Below are 21513 nucleotides of genomic sequence, written 5' to 3' on the forward strand. Positions count from 1 at the left end.
CTGTGCCCCTCTTGCTTCCAATATTTCCTGCTCTTTACAACATAAGTACTCATACTACTTTTGCATTCACTTTCACCTGCTTTGCTGTCAACGCTATGCACGGGCCCAGATTTCCACCGGTCTAATGTCCATTGCTCATGTTTCTTGGCCCAAGCAAGTCTCTTCTTCTTATTGGTGTCGTTTAGTAGTGGTTTCTTTGCAGCAATTCGACCATGAAGTACTGATTCATGCAGTCTCCTCTGAACAGTTGATGTTGAGAGGTGTCTGTTACTTGAACTCTGAAGCATTTATTTGGGCTGTAATCTGATGTGCAGTTAACTCTAAATAACTTATCCTCTGCAGCAGAGGTAACTCTGGGTCTTCCTTTCCTGTAGTGGTCCTCATAAGAGCCAGTTTCATCATAGTGCTTGATGGTTTTGAGACTGTACATGACTGACCTTCGTGTCTTAAAGTAATGGACTGTCGTTTCTCTTTGCTTGTTTTAGCTGTTCTTGCCATAATATGGACTTGGTCTTTTAGCAAATATGGACTATCTTCTGTATACCAACCCTACCTTGTCACAACACAACTGATTAGCTCAAACCCATTAAGAAGGAAAGATATTTCACAAATTAACTTTTAACAAGGCACATCTGATAATTAAAATGCATTCCAGGTGACTATCTCATGAAGCTGATTGAGAGTCCCAAGAGTATGCAAAGCTGTCAAGGCAAAGGGTTACTTTGAATATTCTCAAATATAAAATTTATTTTGATTTGTTTAACACTTGGTTACTACATGATTCCATGTGTTATTTCATAGTTGATGTCTTCACTATTGTTTTACAATGTAGAAAATAGTAAAAATAAAGAAAAACCCTTGAATGAGTAGGTGTGTCCAAACTGTTGACTGGTACTGTATATTGTTAATTTATTGATTCATTGTATTTCAGAGGAAGCAGCATTGAACACGGATGGTCCCCATGTATTACAGAGGACAATTTAAGTCCTGTTTGTTAGCATCAAACAAAGGAAACAGGACCTCTACTGTCAAACAGGTTTGTTCAATTTCACGATCATTGAATTGCACACACTTAATTTCTCTTTCATTTCAAATCCATGCAATTTAACAAATAATTCCATTCTCAATTTGTTTTGATGACAGATAGATGCAAGAGACAACATCGTCTGTGCAGAAAGATATTGGAGGAGAATGCCAAATTGACAGCCGCCATAGAGTACAACACCCTTGTACCAGATTGAGCAAAACCATCGGCAGATGAGATCCTTTCCCCAGACCTTCATGCATGGCCTTGGGATGGACATGATCCGGTACTTCTCAGATTTGACTTTGTTTGTTCCGGCACCTATTTGTCCAGATCAGGTACCTCTCGCTGCATGATTTATTCATTATTTCACTGTTCGTATTGTAGACATTCTAATAAAAGTGATCTGCATTAAATTAAGTTATTAAATGGTTATTTCTCCCGCCCCCCAAGAAAGACCATCATGTAAAAGCGTGGTGATCCTTCTATGTATTCATCCTATCCTGCCACACTGATTCCAGACCTGCTCTCTTATTTGTACATAAAGATTATTGGGAGGGCCAGTGGGGTAAGTAACTGATCTTGGTAGTGGTGGTCAGCTAGTGAAGAGGTCCCTACGTAATCACGTCACGTAGCCTAGTCGTCTCCTTACTGAATTTGAATCGTGGGAAAGCCCCCCCCCCCCCCCCCCCCCCAAAAAAATGTTTTTTTTAGCAAAGACAGTTGAGTTTGACATTTTAAGTCCAAAAATCCAGAGAAATATGGTGAGTCGAACCCAGAACGAGCCAGATAACTGTCAGTGTCGGAGGAGAGGAGTGAGGGGAAAACTATTCCTGATGGCGATGCTAATACTGACCGTTCCGCATCACCACCGGCAACTCCACTAGCTAGTAGGCCTACTAGTGAGTCAGACTCAACGGGAGACAGGGAGCTGGAGAGGAGGGGGGCAGTGCATCCACCGACGAAAGTGCACAATTTGCAAATGCGATTTGCAGTTAAAGAACAAGCAAACATATAACCCCTGGCTTGTAATAAAGAATTCAAAGTTGGGTGTACAACATACAGGGAGCGTTGATGTAACATACAGGGAGCGTTGGTGTAAGGTGTACACTGGCAGTCGGGAAGCAAGTTCAGGGAGTACAAATGTAATAATAAATAAAACATAGCACAAACAAGATACATGAACCTGCGGAGCCGGCTGAGGCGCGGGAAACCTGTCGAGCCGGCTGAGGTGCGGGAAACCTGTCGAGCCGGCTGAGACGTGGGAAACTTGTCGAGCCGGATGAGGCGCGGGAAACCTGCGGCGCCGGATGAGGCGTGGGAAACCTGTCGAGCCGGCTGAGGCGCGGGAAACCTGTCGAGCCGGCTGAGACGTGGGAAACCTGTCGAGCCGGCTGAGACGCGGGAAACCTGTCGAGCCGGCTGAGGCGCGGGAAACCTGTCGAGCCGGCTGAGACGCGGGAAACCTGTCGAGCCGGCTGAGACGCGGGAAACCTGTCGAGCCGGCTGAGACGCGGGAAACCTGTCGAGCCGGCTGAGGCGCGGGAAACCTGTCGAGCCGGCTGAGACGCGGGAAACCTGTCGAGCCGGCTGAGACGCGGGAAACCTGTCGAGCCGGCTGAGGCGCGGGAAACCTGTCGAGCCGGCTGAGACGCGGGAAACCTGTCGAGCCGGCTGAGACGCGGGAAACCTGTCGAGCCGGATGAGGCGCGGGAAACCTGTCGAGCCGGATGAGGCGCGGGAAACCTGTCGAGCCGGATGAGGCGCGGGAAACCTGCGGCGCCGAATGAGGTGTGGGAAACCTGTCGAGCCGGCTGAGGCGCGAGAAACCTGTCGAGCCGGCTGAGACGTGGGAAACCTGTCGAGCCGGCTGAGACGCGGGAAACCTGTCTAGCCGGCTGAGGCGCGGGAAACCTGTCGAGCCGGCTGAGACGCGGGAAACCTGTCGAGCCGGCTGAGACGCGGGAAACCTGTCGAGCCGGCTGAGGCGCGGGAAACCTGTCGAGCCGGCTGAGGCGTGGGAAACCTGTCGAGCCGGCTGAGGCGTGGGAAACCTGTCGAGCCGGCTGAGGCGCGGGAAACCTATCGAGCCGGCTGAGGCGTGGGAAACCTGTCGAGCCGGCTGAGGCGCGGGAAACCTGTCGAGCCGGCTGAGGCGCGGGAAACCTATCGAGCCGGCTGAGGCGTGGGAAACCTGTCGAGCCGGCTGAGGCGTGGGAAACCTGTCGAGCCGGCTGCTTCGGCAGCAGCACATGGACCCGTCGTCACCCCCCCCCCAAAAAAATCCCTGATGCTTCCCATTGGTGAGGTGTTATTCTGTAACGTGTACACTGGCAGTCGGAAAGCAAGTACAGGAAGTGCAAATGTAATAATAAATAAAACATGGCACAAACAAGAAACACGAGTAGGGTACAGACATGAAACAGAAACAATAACACCTGAGGAAAGAACCAAGGGGAGTGACAGATATAGGGGTGGTAATCAGGAAGGTGATGGAGTCCAGGGGAATCTCATGAGGCACAGATGCTCGTGACGATGGTGGCAGGTGTGCGTAATAATCTGGCAAAGTCGCACCGGAGTACACGTGATATTGGGTCTAGAAATTACTAGAGAGATTAAACTAGCAAAAGAGTGGGTGGAATGTACAGTAAATTAACATCCTACGCATCAGACATAAAAAATAAATTAAAAAAGCCCCCAAAAAAGGTTTTTGGACATGCCTGAATCAAGGCACATTTGGTGGCAGCAAGCCTTGTAGACAAGGCTAAAGAGGATACCCAGTTTAACACTCAAAAAGAAAATAGACACTACAGCCAGAGTCTTCAGAACCGCCTTTGAAGGAGGCTAAAAATCCCAGCCACATGCCCGCTCATGGCTTTGAACAAGAAGTTGACTCTCAGGAGTTAAACGGACTTGACATGGTGAGAGTCATTGTGGAGGTTTTGAAAACTAAGGTAGGACATTTCTTTTCCTTTACCTTCCCAGCACAGAACAAGTTTGTAATCTGAATATGCGCTTCATATTATCACATAGGCAAGAGGCCTATATATTCTCATACGTGTTTATCTGCTGAAGCCTATATTGATTTATTTTATTTGGAGTTATATTCCGACATTGTGATATTTGTTCTACTGCTACATTGGTGTTTTGAAAATTATATGAAATTCAGGCCTTGTAAACCCCACAGATGAGTATGTGTGCACATGGCAGTGTCGTCAAAGTCTTGCTGTACATTACATCTTGCTGTACATCTAGCACTGAGATGCAGTGCCTTAGACCGCTGCGCCATTCGGGAGCCCCCTATATACAGCAAAGCTATGGGCCAGGACACCTCCCTACTAGAATATTACTTCATAGATGACCTCCTGGAAGAGGACATAGATGACAGCATCCTTTACAGCTCTGATGACGAGGAATCTATCACAGACTAAAGGTGTTTGTTTAAGATGGCCCAGGTGCCTGGGTGGGCGGAGTTTGCACCGGGTGAAAAGTGATTTGTTTTGCATATGTGCTTTATTTGCCTTCCTAAGGAATAATAGTTTGAACATACATTCTATGGAAAAAACATGTTTGTTTCTGCCTTGTTGACAATGTGACCAGGTGGCACAGATTTAAGAAGGGCTGAGTGTCTCCCCTAGACTACAGCCTCAAAACAAGGTTTAAACTATGGTTACATTTCTCCAGCCCCATCCCTCAGCTTTTTACATTTGCGGGAGAACGATTTGTTTCACCTGCAGAGTTGCAAAGAAAAAGCCATATCTCAGACTGGCCAATAAAAATAAAAGAGTAAGATTGGCAAAAGAACACAGACACTGGACAGAGGAAGATTGGAAAAAAGGTTAATGGACAGACTAATCTAAGTTTGAGGTGTTCGGATCACAAAGAAGAACATTCATGAGACGCAGAAAAAATGAAAAGCTGCTGGAGGAGTGCTTGACGTCATCTGTCAAGCATGGTGGAGGCAATGTGATGGTCTGGGGGTGCTGTGGTGGTGGTAAAGTGGGAGATGTGTACAGGGTAAAAGGGATCTTGAAGAAGGAAGGCTATCACTCTATGATGCAACGTCATGCTATACCCTGTGGACGGTGCTTAATTGTACGTAAGAAGTGCCTATCAATTCAATTTGTGGGAGGTGCTACATGAAGCATGGGGTGAAATCTCTTCAGATTACCTCAACAAATTGACAACTAGAATGCCAAAGGACTGTAATTGCTGCAAATGGAGGATTCTTTGACAAAAGCAAAGTTTGAAGGACACAATTATTATTTCAATTAAAAATCATTATTTATAACCTTGTCAACATCTTGACTATATTTCCGATTAATTTTGCAACTCCTTTCATGTATGTTTTTATGGAAAACATGATTTAATTTAAGCATTATTTTAAGCATTATTAGGCCAACTTTACAGTATTGTTGCCTATTGTAATAGCTCATTTTTCTGGCCTTTCTCGTTCGGCTTAACAGGCATCTGATGATAGTGTTAGCGAATATCTCCATGACAAAAATCCCCATGTGTACCTGTATTTCTGAAAGAGGGCTTAATTGGAGTCTATTTCTGCGGAGCATAGACCTATATACAGTAACTTATAATAATAATTTAACTGGGTGAGGTAGGCTAAAAATATTTTCCAATATACTGTAGGCGACATGAGTCTCACTTGTGTTAAGTAATGTGCTGTTAAAAGTGGTGTAGGTCTTATTTATCTAAAACGTATATTGAAGTTAGAAGAAATAGGATTTGAAGCAATAGCCTACCTGCTGTTGTCAACTATTTTAGTACCATTTCGCGCTGCTCTGAGACAAGCATGGGGACTTGATAAATCAATGAGATATTTATTTTCACTGAATCTCCGTTTGGGTATTGGTTAGACTACAATTAGGGTGTGGAAATGTTATGTTCTTAGTACTGTAGCTTACTCCCAACTGTTACGTTGTACAGCTCCATATATTCCGTTTCATTCCTAAAGGAAACCCTGAGGATTTAGTTTTTTGTTTTTCTTGGAATAGAAACACTATAATATGAATCAAATCAATTAAGCTACATTTCTTAATCAATCCCATATAAACTCAGCAAAAAAATAAACATGTTGTTACACGTGGTCTGCCACTGTGAGGATGATCAGCTCCCTGTAGCGCCATCTTAGGCGTCTCACAGTACAGTCATTGCAATTTTTTGCCCTGGCTACATCTGCAGACCCTCATGCCTCCTTGCAGCATGCCTAAGGCACGTTTACGCAGGCGAGCAGGGACCCTGGGCATGTTTCTTTTGGTGTTTTTCAGAGTCAGTGGGAAGGCCTCTTTAGTGTCCTAAGTTTTCATAATTGTTTTCATAATTGTGTGGATGAGTAGTTTGCTGATGCCAATGTTGTGAACAGAGTGTCCCTTGGTGGCAGTGACGTTATGGGATTGAGAGGCATAAGCTATGGACAACGAACACAATTGCATTTTATCGATGGCAATTTGAATGCTTAGAGATACCGTGATGAAATCCTGAGGCCCATTGTCGTGCCTTTCATCCATTGCCATCACCTCATGTTTCAGCATGATAATGAACGACTCCATGTCATTGTTTAAGGTTGTTACAGTTTGTATTTTTATATAGTAAAATGCAACTTAATTGAAAACTATCAGGGGGGTGCATGGGTAATATTAATACACATTTGCATAGGGCCACTTCTGGGGGGATTCTGGCAAGACATTGGCAGTCTCCGCTGAGATCTGGGAGACGGAAAATTAAGTCGGGCTGAGCCTGTCGATTAAATCAGTTCTGGCACACCAGAATAGGGCCGTGCTAGGACTTGATGTTTTGCCTTTGAGATAAGATCTCTAGCTGGCCTGAGAGAGAGAGGGTCATTAATCTAGATTGGCATCAGTAATTAGCCTGTCTCTGCTGAGATGTTTGTCTTTCCATTGGGCACAAACTTGTTGAATCAACTTATTTCAAAGTAATTTGTCAGGGTATTGTGACCTGGAATCTAAGTTTAAATACATTGAATTAAAAAAAAAAAGTAATCAACATAAACTGTTGTTTTGAGGGTGAATTTCAACCACAGGATTATGTCATTATGGTAACCATGGACAAATCATGAATAAAATATGTTGAATTTGTACCTTTTGAAACAATGTCAGATCTTATATGCCAGAAAAAAATCTATATGCTGGGGACCAGCCACTGGGCAGCACCTCTTACTGGAGAATTTATCTATCTACAGCTGCCCTTTGGTCATCCATTTAGGGTTTTAACAAAACGTTGATATTATTAACTGACTACTACCAATGTGTTATCGTGGAAATTATTATTGAGAATCCTTCACTTAAAAATTAAACAGATTCACAACACAGATTCACAACACGATATCAAAATGTCACCTGGCAAGTTTTTGCAAAATAGTACTGTCACAGTAGCTGACATTTTCCTCAATAGATTGCAGTCCATGGGAAAAGATGAGTGTCACAAGGTTGATGTTTTTCTCACTACTGTACATTGCAGTAAATAGGAAAAGACGAGTGTCGCATGATTAACATTTTTCTCAATACATTGCAGTCAGTAGGAAAAGATTAGTGTCACAGGGTTGACATTTTTCTCAGTACATTGCAGTCAATTGGGAAAGATGAGTGTAACGAGGTTGGTGTTTTTCTCAATACATCCCCCTCATTCTCTTCTCTCTCCCTCCCCTTCTTTCACCCCTCCACCCTCTTCCCTTCTCTCTATCTCCCTCCTTCTCTCTCTCCCTCTTCTCCACATCCTTCACTCACTCTCCCCTTTTCCTCCTTTTCTCTCCCTCCTTTCTTTCCCTGCCTCCCTTTCCTCTCAACCCTTCCTCTCATGTCCCTCCCTATGCCTCCTCTCTCTCATTTGTCTGTCTGTTGACTCTCTCCCCTCGCTCCCTCCTCCCTCTTTTACCCTTTTCCTCTTTCCCCCTCTCACTCCATCTTCCTCCTCCATTCTCTCTCCCGCCTTCTTTCCCTCCCTCCCTCCCACCAAAAGGAAGGACCATGTTGAGGAGGAATTAAGACACTTCCTGTTGCCACCGGAAGCTGAACCTCAAAACAGGGCATCCCTATAAGGTTACTACTGGTTGGGTGCAAGGACGGTTAGCTAGCTCAGTTGCAGTCAATGGGGGCATCATGGTTAAGTAAGGGCTGTAGGTAATCCTTTTCTATGGAAGAAAGGCCTTGTTCTCTATGGGATCAAGTTCTCACTGTGAAGAGTTCATTTCACATGGTCAGATGTAGGCTTGCGTTCGTCAGCAGCATCTGTTGAACGATCTCATCAGTGAATTTTGTTTCTACCCTCAGCCGTTCTGCCGGTGTCACTCAAAAGCACATTAACTCTAGGTCAGGCATCTAGTGAGGCATTTATTTTTGCAAATTAAATAATTGTTGATTTGATTAAGGTTAGGGCTATGTCTAGGATTGAGAACCTAAACCTAACTCAAGCTTCATGTCCACTCCCAGCTCAACCCTAACCAAACCCAAACTCTAGCTTCATGTCCACATTCTGGCTCAAACCTCAACCCTAACCCTAGCTTCATTTTAACTCCAGGCTCATGCCTGACTCTAACCCTGCCCCTAACCCTCTCTTCATCTTGGCTCAACCCTAACCCTTACTTCTAGTCCACATCCCGGCTCAACCCAAACTCCAATATCTGAGCTAAGATGTGGAATTTAACTATGCTCCCCCTAATTTTCTCTCTCTCTTTTTCTCTCTTTCTCCCTCTCTCTCTCTCTTTCTCTCGGAGGACCTAAGCACTAGGACCATGCCTCAGGACTACCTGGTCTGATGACTCCTTTACTGTCCCCAGTCCACCTGGTCGTGCTGCTGCTCCCGTTTCAACTGTTCTGTCTGCGGCTATGGAACCCTGACCTGTTCACCGGACGTGCTACCTTGTCCCGGACTTGCTGTTTTGGACTCTCATTGAGTCTCGCACCCCTCAGAGCCTGGTTGGACTTGCACCCCTCATAGCCTGGTTCCTCTCTAGGTTTCTTCCTAGGTTCTGGCCTTTCTAGGGAGTTTTTCCTAGCCACCGTGCTTCTACATCTGCATTGCTGTTTGGGGTTTTAGGCACTTTAAGACATCGGCAGATGTAAAAAGGGCTTTATAAATAAATGTGATTAATTGACGACTGACTGGTGATTTTTGATGTTGCAGTCACTCACCCGTTACTCAAACACCATACACTTCCTCTCAAAGCCTGGGGGTGAGGTTACTCATTCATTAGCTATTATATCGGTGTAACACTTCTGCACCCTATGGGCCCTGGTCAAAGGTAGTGCACTATAGAGGGTGCCATTTGGGATGTAACTATGGTAATTTAATTAGCAGTCATTTATCCCAAGAAATCGTGCTCGTGATTCGTGATGTTGCTGATTTGTGAATGAGATCATTTGTAGTCCTGTTGCGTACTTTGCTTCGTCTCGCAACAAGCCCTTGTTTACAGACGGCTCATTGTGGAAGCTTCCAGAGCCTGGCCTCCTCGATTAACCAAATCGAAACTATGCAGTTTCACTAAAATAACGTTTCCAGTCAACAGAGGCACGTTCAGTATCTATAGGAACAATATTAACAATTTCACGTGTTACATTTTTATTAACATTAATTTAAACAGTGAGTCACATTGAGATAAAAACTATTCTTACAAGAGAGCCCTGTATACGTTTACAAATAAAAAACACAATACATCAATAAAACACATAATACACAACATTAAATATATTTAAGAAAAGCAATCCTATTATGTAACACAAGTCTCCAATCAATAATGTAAAATGCTTGAAAAGCACCAGAATATCTAATTACAAGGAATTCTGCATATTGTTCCACACAAGGGGCAAAAAAACTAAAAGCAGATTTTCCCTATTCCCAATTCTGTGGGATCTCCAGAGTTATCCATCCCTGAGAACGGGTTTGGTAAATTGTACATCTAATATTAATCAATGAAGTAATATACAGAGAAAGTTTCTGCAAAACTGCTTTGTAAGTAAATAAGAGTGCAGAATACAATGATGAGTCTTAAAACCATCCACAGTGATTAAACGTATTGCTGAATGGAATACTGAGTCCAATGGTTTCAAAACAGAGGCTGCCGCGTACATATAAATCCTGTCACCATAGTCTATTACAGGGAGAAGTGTTGAACAATGTTCCTTCTATTTTCAAAACTGAGGCTGGATTTATTTCTTGATAAAAAAAAACGATCATAGATCTCAGATTCTTTGTCAAGTTTTCAAAGTGTGTTTCAAAAAACAACTTGTCATCAAACCAGATACCCAAGTACTTATAGTGAGAAACTTGCTCAATTTGGGCTCCATTTGGAGTGTAAATACGCAAGTCCTCAGGGTCAAGACCTAGAGAACAGCATAAACGTGCTTTTATTTGCATTTAACACTAATTTAACATCAGTAAGTGATTTTTGGATTGATGCTGAAGGTCACATGCTGAAGGTCACCAATGGCCTGTCGCACTGAATAAATATCTGTCATCTGCATAGAGATGAATGGTACAGGTGTTAACAGTATTTCCAATGTAATTTATATACAATGTGAACAACAATGGCCCCAAAATCGAACCCTGGGGTACCCCTTTAAGTACTTCAAGAAATGTGGATTTAAACCGGTCTATCATAATAGCTTGGGTTCTGTCACTAAGATCATTCTGAAACCACAAACAGGCATCAGTGCCAAGGCCTAACACAGACAACTTACTCAATAAGATAGAATGATCAACTGTATCAAAAGCTTTTGACAAGTCTATAACTAGGGCAGCAAAATTCATATTAGCATCCAAAGCATTGACAATATAATTTAGAACTGATGTGGTTGCATTGTACTGTGTCCTGGTCTAAACCCTGATTGATGTACATTCAAAATACAGTTCACAGATAAAAACAGAACGAAGTTGCACATTCACCAAGGTTTCAAGAATCTTAGCTAGACCAGAACGCCTTGATATGGGACGATAGTTATCAAAATCACAACAATCACCTCCCTTATGTAGGGGCAGCACATAAGCTGATTTCCACACTTCAGGAACATTTCCTGATAAATATTACATTAAAGATGTGAGTTATTGAACCAACAATAAGGAACGCTGCACACTTGAGCAGACGTGGATCCAAATGGTCGGCCCCTGGAGATTTCTTAATGTCTAATGTCAACATCACAGCAAGGATGTCTGTCTGAATAGCCATAAGGAAAACCCCTGTCTGACTTTTTCAACAAAATCCAGCACATTGTCACATTGAGTAGGTTTTTGAATTCTATCAAAGAGAGAGCCTGCAAAAGTAAAATGTTGATTAAATTAATCATATCACTTTAATCAGTAATAGTGTCAGACGCTACATTCATTTGTAAGGGAAGAGTAAGAGAACACTTTAATGTTCTCACAGTTTCCCAGAATTTATATGGATTTCCAGTACAGTCAGCTAGAGTGTTAATATAATAATTCGACTTCGCTTTTCGAAGAAGTTTTACACATAGATTTCTCAATTTTCGGAAGGATTGCCAGTCCCGGCCAGAGTAAGTACTTCTAGCCATGGCCCAGGCAACATCTCTATTGCGTATGAACTCAGATAATTCAGGTGTGAACCAAGAATTCAATCTATTTTGAACTCTCCATCTTTTAAACGGGACATGCTTATCTGCAATGTTGTTAAAAACAGTTTTAAAGTGACTTGGAGCCAATTCAGAATCCGGTATTGTCACATGCTCTCTCCGGCCTCTAGGTCACCATGCTCGCAAGACTCAGCCGGATTGACAGGTTCCCTGATCCCAGGGAATGTCCCTTTGGTTGACGTCCTGTGGATGAAGCATCTGGGAGGGGGTACTGTCATGTGTGCTCTCTCTCCAGCGCTCTAGGTCACCATGCTGCTTATCCATCCATCATGTCCCCATCATTACGGGCACCAGCGCCTCATGACACTAACCTGGACTCAATCACCTCCTTGATTACCTTCCCTATATATGTCACTCACTTTGGCTCCTTCCCCAGGCGTTATTGTTTCATGTCTGTGCATTGTTCGTGGTTTTTATTGTTTATTTATTGAATCACTCACTCCCTGAACTTGCTTCCTGACTCTCATCGTTACAGGTATAGCTAAGATACCATTAAGATCACAATGGTAGACATCATGTAAAAAAGCTTGTTCACAAAATAGTTTAAAACGTATCCTGGTAATAATACATGTTTTTTCCCTATGAGTCCTAACATCTCTAATACAAACAATAGTGATCACTAATATCAAGGGAGAAAACACCACTAGCCACAAATCTCTCTGGAGTATTTGACAACACAAGATCAATTATTGTTGATTTAGTAGAATCCCTCAGATTTGGACATGTGGGTTTAGTAATCAACTGAGTAAGGTTTAGGTTATTACAAAAATATTTTAAACAGTCGGAGTCTTGAGTTCCCCAGGACAGGTTAAAGTCACCTATGACCAACATTTCAGAAGTAGAAAAATAAGCTATTTAGTCAGTGAAACTAGTTAACAAACATTTCTTAGCGGAGGGAGGGTTGTAGACTCCCAGAACAATTACTTTAGAATTAGAACCAAGTTGAATACTTAAAGCTATAAATTCTAATTGTTTAGGACTGGACAAAGCCTTTAAAAGAGACACAGAAAGGTTACTTTTAGTATAGATAGCAACACCACCACCTTTGCCCATTCTATCAGCCCTGAAAACCATCCATAGTAAAACCTCATAATCCACAATTCTCAGAAAACCATGTTTCTGATCAAATACAAATATCTGGATCCCCCTGGTCAGCCCAGATCTTGATGTAGTCCCTTTCTGGAAAAAGGCTGCAAACATTTACGTGCATGAATTTCAAACCTTTTCGGGCTTTGAAATCACCTGGAGTGTCAACAAAAGCTGGGTCATTACTTTCCAACCTATTATTGATAACCAAAGGCTGCATAGCAATGGAAATGTAATTGTCGAAATTGACCCCAATCCGCCCTATATATTGTGTATCTGTCACTGTTGGCATTGAGACGTAATAATAGTATGCATTAACTGAGACAGCAGCGGCTTCAATTTACAATACAAATTGGTACAAATGCTAGGCAGTATCCTCCTTTCTAGCAATAGCAGGGCTAGCAAAAGAGGATACGAGTCAATTTCTTAGAGCCGCCTTGTGTTGATTAGATGTCTCCTTCGCTGTCAAATAAGCGTTCAAAACACGTTTGTATCCAGGGTCGCCCATTCGTCAAGCTACGGAAGCTTCCACAACAATGGCTTGTTACGGGACGGTCCGCTGGAACAAGACTAGTAAAGGCCCAGTGCACAACTTTTCATTTTTTACTAAATGTATTTAAGTGATTAACAGCATTCATAACTTGTCTGATAATTATCTGTACAAAACAGTTAATCTGATAATACTTGTGGAATATAAAACACTTGCTTGGTACATGTTTTCCACTTTCTTGAAGTACTTTGCAAATGCAACTTATTTCTACGTGAAAATTGAAATGGTATATTAATTCATTTTCACTAGATGCTTTTATCTAGAGTAACTGGATACATTTTCATACTGGTACCTCCGCAGGACTTGAACCCACAACCTTAGCATTGCAAGCACCGTGCTCTACCGACTGAGACACAACACACCATCACAAACCACTTGATGTCTCAATGTACTCAATTACTGTATTGTGCATTTTTTTCTTCATGGTGATTGAAAGTCGACAGGTACTAACCTAGATGACCATCCTATCTGCAATACAGTGATGTACATTTGGTGGTTTGTAAGGATGGTCAATTAATGCAAAAAAAGTGGTTGTCTTCCATGTTATTTGATTAACAAAAATATTACATTTGATGTGGATGTTTTGTTTTTACCCATAACTCCTCTGTTCTCATCCTCCTAGCCTTCTACACCGTGAACCATCAGATCATCCTCTCCACCCTCTCAGGACTGGTCCTCTCAGGTTCTTCACACTCTATATTGGCCCACCACCTCAAGCTCAACCTCGACAAAATGGCGCTGCTCTTCCTCCCAGGGAAGGCCTGCCCGCTCCAAGACATCTCCAAAGTGCAAAGAACCTTGGCACCCTGTCATTCTCTGCAGCCTGTTATTCTCTGCAAGCATCAAAGTAGTGACTTGCCCTACAAAATGTGGGTGTCAGAAAGGGCACCCTTAATTCCCGCGACTATGCCCTATTCCCTACAAAATACTACAAAAGTAGTGCACTTTATATGGATTAGGATTCATACCCAGTCACACAGCTGAGTTAAAGGAGAGAAGAGAAGATACCTATCTGTGTTCATAATAATATTCTCCTTAACAAGTGAATGACACAATCAGAGATTTATATTTATTTGCTTTGCAAAACAAGAGGAAAACAAACTGTCTTCATAGTGCTGATTATTCCCAGACAGGAAGTTAGATGAAAAGCCAAGTCATGATACACTCAATAACATGCATACAATCACTATACTGAAACAGAGTAAACAGTGTGTGTGTGTGTGTGTATTTGTTACAAACCTTTAAATCACACCTTTATCTACAGGTGGAAACAACCTACAGGGCACAAACTGGTTGAATCAACTTTGTTTCAATGTAATTTGACAACGTATTGCGAAGTGTAATTTGACATCACAATATGTCCTCAACCACAGGATTATGTCATCATAGTAACCACATTTCAACATAAACAAACCGTGTCAAAATCTGTTGAATTTGTACCGTTAAAACAACGTCAGATCTTCAACGATCAGAAGAAAACAGTAGGCTTAGCAGCACCTCCTAGTGGAGAATTGATCTATCTACAGCTACCCTTTAGTCTCCCATCAAGGTTTTTAACCAAGCACAGCCCTGCTTAGCTACGATACTGATCGCTGACAATTATCAATGTGCTATCATGACAACGACTGTAGAACACTCCACTTAAAAATGAAATAGATCCCTGTTGCTATCAAAGTCATTCCAAAGGGTAAGTTTAACAGAGCAAATGAAAGATGAAAGGCCTAGGGTTTCAAGCTCTGATTGATTTCAAATGTCATGATATTTAGCGAGTTGTTTGGTTGTCAACGCAGCCAATTATCAACATTTGAAGGAGATGTATCTTCTGCTTGGAAGATTTAAATTGCATTTCAAGTTTGACTTGATTTACTCCGATTCTTTAACTTACTATTTGGTTGAGATAGAGGTGTGAATCCAACATAACAACATGCCACTGGCTTTGAGTAAGGCCAGTGTGTATGTATGCAGATGACTCAACACTATACATGTCAGCTACTACAACGACTGAAATGACTGCAACACTTAACAAAGAGCTGCAGTTAGTTTCGGAATGGGTAGCAAAGGAATAAGTTAGTCCTAAATATTTCCAAAAATAAAAGTATTGTATTTGGGACAAATCGTTCACTAAACCCTAAACCTCAACTACATCTCGTAATGAATTATGTGGAAATTGAGTAAGTTGAGGTGACTAAACTGCTTGGAGTAACCCTGGATTGTAAACTGTCATGGTCAAAACATTGATACAACAGTAGCTAAGACGGAGAGAAGTCTGTCCATAATAAAGCTCAGTTCTGCCTTCTTAAAACTATCAACAAGGCAGGTCTGTGGTTTTGTCGCACCAGAACAGGGCAGCACGGCTGGTCCTTAAAAGTACACGGAGAGCTAACAATGATATGCATGTCAAATCTCTCATGGCTGAAAGTGGAAGAGAGATTGACTTCCTCACTACTTGTTATTTGTGAAAAGTGTTGACATGCTGAATGCAACGAGCTGTCTGTTTAAAATACTAGCACACAGCTCGGACACCCATGCATAGCCCACAAGACATGCCACCAGAGGTCTCTTCACAGTCCCCAAGAGAAGAAGAGACTGGTAACTGATGCAAGTAGTAGATGCAAGTAGTAGAATCAGATTTAAAAAGCAGGTAAAAATACACCTTATGGAACAGCGGGGACTGTGAAGTAACACAAACATAGGCACAGACACATGCATACACACACATGATAACACGTACACATGGATTTTGCGTTGTAGATATGTGGTAGTGGAGCATGGGCCTGGGGGCACACACTTAATGTGTTGGGAATTCTGTAATGAACGTATTATAATGTTTTTAAAATTGTATAACTGCCTTAATTTCGCCAGACACCAGGAAGCGTAGCTAATGGGGATCCATAATAAATACAAATAACAATCATTAATTTGTAGACAAACTGGAATTAAAGCCAGACTAAGTCCGTGGCACAGATGGAACTAATCAAGCAGAAGATGCATTTCCTTCAAGTTTTGATATTTAGTGGCATTGAAAACCGAACAATTCAATATTATTTTTGAAATACTATAAATAGCCTACTAGCCTCTACAGGTATGGTGTGTCCCCCTCGGGACGGTTGAGCTAATGTAGGCTAATGCGATTAGCATGAGGTTGTAAGTATCAACATTTCCCAGGACATAGACATATCTGATATTGGTATAAAGTTTAAATTCTTGTTAATCTAACTGCACTGTCCAATTTACAGTAGCTATTACAGTGAAATAATACCATGCTATTGCTTGAGGAGACTGCACAGTTATGAACTTGAAAAATGATTAATAATCCAATTAAGCACATTTGGGCAGTCTTGATTGTCATGCTCGTCGTAATGAGTAGACCAAGGCGTAGCGTGAGTAGAGTTCCACATATTTTTTATAAACCGAAACTCAGCGAAACAAAACAAACAAGCACAAACGAAACGTGAAGCTACTGGTGCACACAGGTAACTATCCGTAGACAAGAGCCCACGAATAACCATGGGGAAATGGCTCCCTAAATATGATGCCCAATCAGAGACAACGATAAATTGGGAACCATATCAGGCCACCATAGACATACAAATTCACCTAGATGACCCACCCAAGTCACTGTCACGCCCCAACCAACACAGAGAATAAACAGCTTACTATGGTCAGGGCGTGACATTAATTTAAAAAATGTTGAACAAAAATACAATGGTTCATTGGATCAGTCTAAAACTTTGCACATACACTGCTGCCATCTAATGGACAAAATCTAAATTGTGCCTGGGCTGGAATAATAATTTATGGCCTTTCTCTTGCATTTCAAAGATGAAGGTAAAACAAATACAAAAACACACATGGATATTTCTTTGTATTATCTTTTACCAGATCTAATGTGCTATATTCTCCTACATTCATTTCACATTTCTACAAATGTCAAAGTGTTTCCTTTCAAATGGTGTCATGAATATGCATATCCTTGCTTCAGGTCCTGAGCTACAGGCAGTTAGACTTGGGTATGCCATTTTAGACGAAATTTGAAAAAAAGGGTCCGATCCTTGTGGACAAGTTAACAAATTATACACTACATGAGCAAAAGTATGTGGACACCTTTTCGAACATCTCATTCCAAAATCATAGGCATTAATATGGAGATGGTCCCCCCTTTGCTGCTATAACAGCCTTTATTCTTCTGGGATGCTTTCCACTAGATGTTGGAACATTGCTGCAGGGACATGCTCCATTCAGCCACAAGAGCATTAGTGAGGTTGGGCACTGATGTTGGGCGATTAGGCCTGGCTCGCAGTCGCTGTTCCAATTAATCCCAAAGGTGTTCGATATGGTTGTGGTCAGGGCTCTGTGAAGGCCAGTCAAGTTCTTCCACACCAATCTCCACAAACCATTTCTGTATGGACCTCGGTTTGTGCACGCACGGGTGCATTGTCATGCTGAAACAGAAAAGGACTTTCCCCACACTGTTGCCACAAAGTTGGAAGCACAGAATTGTGTTAAGATTTCCCTTCACTGGAACTAAAGGGCCTAGCCCGAACCATGAAAAACAGCCCCAGACTATTATTCTTCTTCCACCAAACTTAACAGTTGGCACTATGCATTGGGGAGGTAGCATTCTCCTGGCATCAGCCAAAGCCTGATTCGTCTGTCGGACTGCCAGATCGGTGAAGCGTGATTAATGACCCAGAGAACGCTTTCCCACTACTCCAGAGTCCAATGGTGGCGAGTCTTACACCACTCCAGCCGAGGCTTGGCATTATGCATGGTGATCTTAGGCTTGTGTGCAGCTGCTCGGCCATGGAAAACCATTTCAAGAAGCTCCAGATGAACAGTTATTGTGCTGATGTTGCATCTAGAGGTAGTTTGGAACTCAGTAGTGAGTGTTGTAACTGAGGACAGACAATTTTTAAGCGCTATGCACTTCAGCGGTCCCGTTCTGAGAGCTTGTGTGGCCTACCATTTCGCGGCTGAGCCGTTGATGCTCCTAGACATTTCCACTTCACAATAACAGCTCTTACAGTTGACCGGGGCAGCTCTAGCAGGTCAAAAATTGGACAAACTGACTTGTTGGATAGGTGGCATCCTATGACAGTGCCACATTGAAAGTCACTCAGATCTTCACTAAGGCCATTCTACTGCCAATGTTTGTCAATAGAGATGGCTGTGTACTCAATTTTATACACCCGTCAGCAACGGTGTGGTTGAAATAGCCGAATCCACTAATTCGAAGGGCTGTTCCACATACTCTATATACAAAAGTATGTGGGATTCACGTCTCCAACTAATCCAAAAATAAAAGTTAAAGAATGAGATTAAGCCAGTGGCTCAGATGAAACTATCCAAGCAGTGGATACATCTCCTTTTACATGTTGATGTTTGGTTGCATTATCGAATAGCCTAAAGTTAAGGCTACCTTACGAACTAATTCAACATTCAACTTGAAAATGAGTAACATCCATGGCCTCTTATTGAGGTTTACCGTGACTATAAATGTCTTCTTTTTTTGTACCCTTTTTCTCCCCAATTTGGTGTTACAGTTCTGTCTCATTGCTGCAACTGCTGTACGGGCTCGGGAGAGGGGAAGGTCAAGAGCACAACACAACCTTGCCAAGCCGCACTGCTTCTTGACAAAATGCTCGCTTATTAACTCAGAAGCCTGCTGCACCAATGTGTCAGAGAAAACACCGTACACCGGGCGTGTATTGCGCCCGGACCGCCACAGGAGTTGCTAGAGCGCAATGGGTCAAGGACAACCCAGCCAGACAAACCTTCTCCTTACCAGGACGACGCTGGGCCAATTGTGCACTGCCTCATGGGTGTCCCGGGTCGTGGCCGGCTGCGACAGATCCTGGGATCAAACCAGGATCTGTAGTGACGCAGCTAGCCCTGCGATGCAGCCTTAGACCGCTGCGCAACTCGGAAAGACTCAAAAAATGGCTTCTTATGTAATAATATCAAGTGTGCCTGTCCAAGATAGCATGCATAGATAGGTCGTCGCAGGTCTGTGGAGATGTTCACAATTGCTGTAACAATCTGTGCAGAATCTCAAACCGCATTTATCACTTGCACTATGTACTTTTAATGTAATATCATCTACAATCTAGGTCATTTGGTTCTGCTATAAGATAAAGCACAGTGATAAAACATTAATTTGTTGTATAAATAAACAAATATCTGGCATTGCATTCCCATTTGAACTCTGCTGTGCATTTAAATGGTTAAAAGCGCTGTGATAAACATTTCGCTGACAACTTAACAAAAAATCTGACATTATTTGTTCATTTGAATTTGGTTATGCTTTAAGATGGTTGAAAGCATAGCGAATCCGGGATGCTGGCCTTCTAGGCAGAGTTGCAAAGAAAAAGCCATATCTCAGACTGGCCAATAAAAAGAAAATATTAAGATGGGCAAAAGAACACAGACACTGGACAGATGAACTCTGCCTAGAAGGCCAGCATCCCGGACTTGCCGCTTCACTGTTGACGTTGAGACTGGTGTTTTGGGGGTACTATTGAATGAAGCTGCCAGTTAAGGACTTGTGGGGCATCTGTTTCTCAAACTAAACACTCTAATGTACTTGGACTCTTGCTCAATTGTGCATTGGGGCCTCCCACTTCTCTTTTTATTCTGGTTAGAGTTTGCGCTTTTCTGTGAAGGGAGGAGTACACAGTTTGCGCTTTTCTGTGAAGGGAGTAGTACACAGCGTTGTACGAGATCTTCAGTTTCTTGGCAATTTCTCACATGGAATAGCCTTCATTTCTCAGAACAAGAATAGACTGACAAGTTTCAGAAGAAAGTTATTTGTTTCTGGCCATTTTGATCGAACCCCCAAACGCTGATGCTCCAGATACTCAACTAGTCTAAAGAAAACCAGCTGTATTGCTTCTTTAAATCAGCACAACAGTTTTCAGCTGTGCTAACATAAATTGAAAAATTATTTTCTAATAATCAATTAGCCTTTTAAAATGATACACTTGGATTAGCTAACACAATGTGCCACTGGAACACAGGAGTGATGGTTGCTGATAATGGGCCTCTGGACACCTATGTAGATATTCCAGAAAAAATCTGCTGTTTCCAGCTACAATAGTAATTTTCAACATTAACAATGTCTACAATGTATTTCTGATCAATTTAATGTTATTTTAATGGACAAAAGATGTGCTTTTCTTTCAAAAACAAGGACATTTCTAAGCGACCCCAAACGTTTGAACGGTAGCGTACATCTTTGGCAGGATACATTGGGCCGGTTTCCCAGACATGGATTGAGCCTAAACTTGGACTAAAAAGCACCTTAAAAAATGTGGGACACATCCACTCATTCAGGGTTTTTTCTTAATTTTGACTATTTCTACATAGTAGAATAATAGTGAAGATATCAAAACTATGAAATAACACATATGGAATCATAGTAACCAAAAAATTGTTAAATAAATCAAAATATATTTAATATTTGACATTTTTCTAAGTAGCCACCCTTTGCCTTGACAGCTTTGCAAACTCTTGGCATTATCTCAACTAGCTTCACCTGGAATGCTTTTCCAACAGGCTTGAATGAGTTCCCACATATGCTGAGCACTTGTTGGCTGCTTTTCCTTCATTCTGCAGTCCAACTCATCCCAAACCTTCACAATTGGGTTGAGGTCAGGTGATTGTGGAGGCAAGGTCATCTGATGCAGCACTCCATCACTCTCCTTCTTGGTCAAATAGCCCTTACACAGCCTGGAGGGGTTTTGGGTCACTGTCCTGTAGAAAGACAAATGATAGTCCCACTAAGCACAAACCGGAAGGGATGGCGTATCGCTGCAGAATGCTGTGGTAGCCATGCTGGTTAAGTGTGCCTTGAATTCTAAATTAATCACTGACAGTGTCACCAGCAAAGCACCATCACACCTCATCCTCCATGTTTCACGGTGGGAACCACACATGCAGAGGTCATCGGTTCACCTACTCTGTGTCTCACAAAGACACGGCGGTTGGAAGCAAAAATCATCAGACCAAAGGACAGATTTACACCGGTCTAATGTCCATTGCTTGTGTTTCTTGGCCCAAGCAAGTCTCTTCTTCTTATTGGTGTCCTTTAGTTCTTTGCAGGAATTTGACCATGAAGACCTGATTCACGCAGTCTTCTCTGAACAGTTGATGTTGAGATGTGTCTATGAAGCATTTATTTGGGCTGCAATTTCTGAGGCTGGTAACTCTTAATGAATTTATCCTCTGCAGCAGAGGTA

Source organism: Oncorhynchus mykiss, chromosome 15 (assembly GCF_013265735.2).
Source record: "Oncorhynchus mykiss isolate Arlee chromosome 15, USDA_OmykA_1.1, whole genome shotgun sequence".
NCBI classification, from domain to species: domain Eukaryota; kingdom Metazoa; phylum Chordata; class Actinopteri; order Salmoniformes; family Salmonidae; genus Oncorhynchus; species Oncorhynchus mykiss.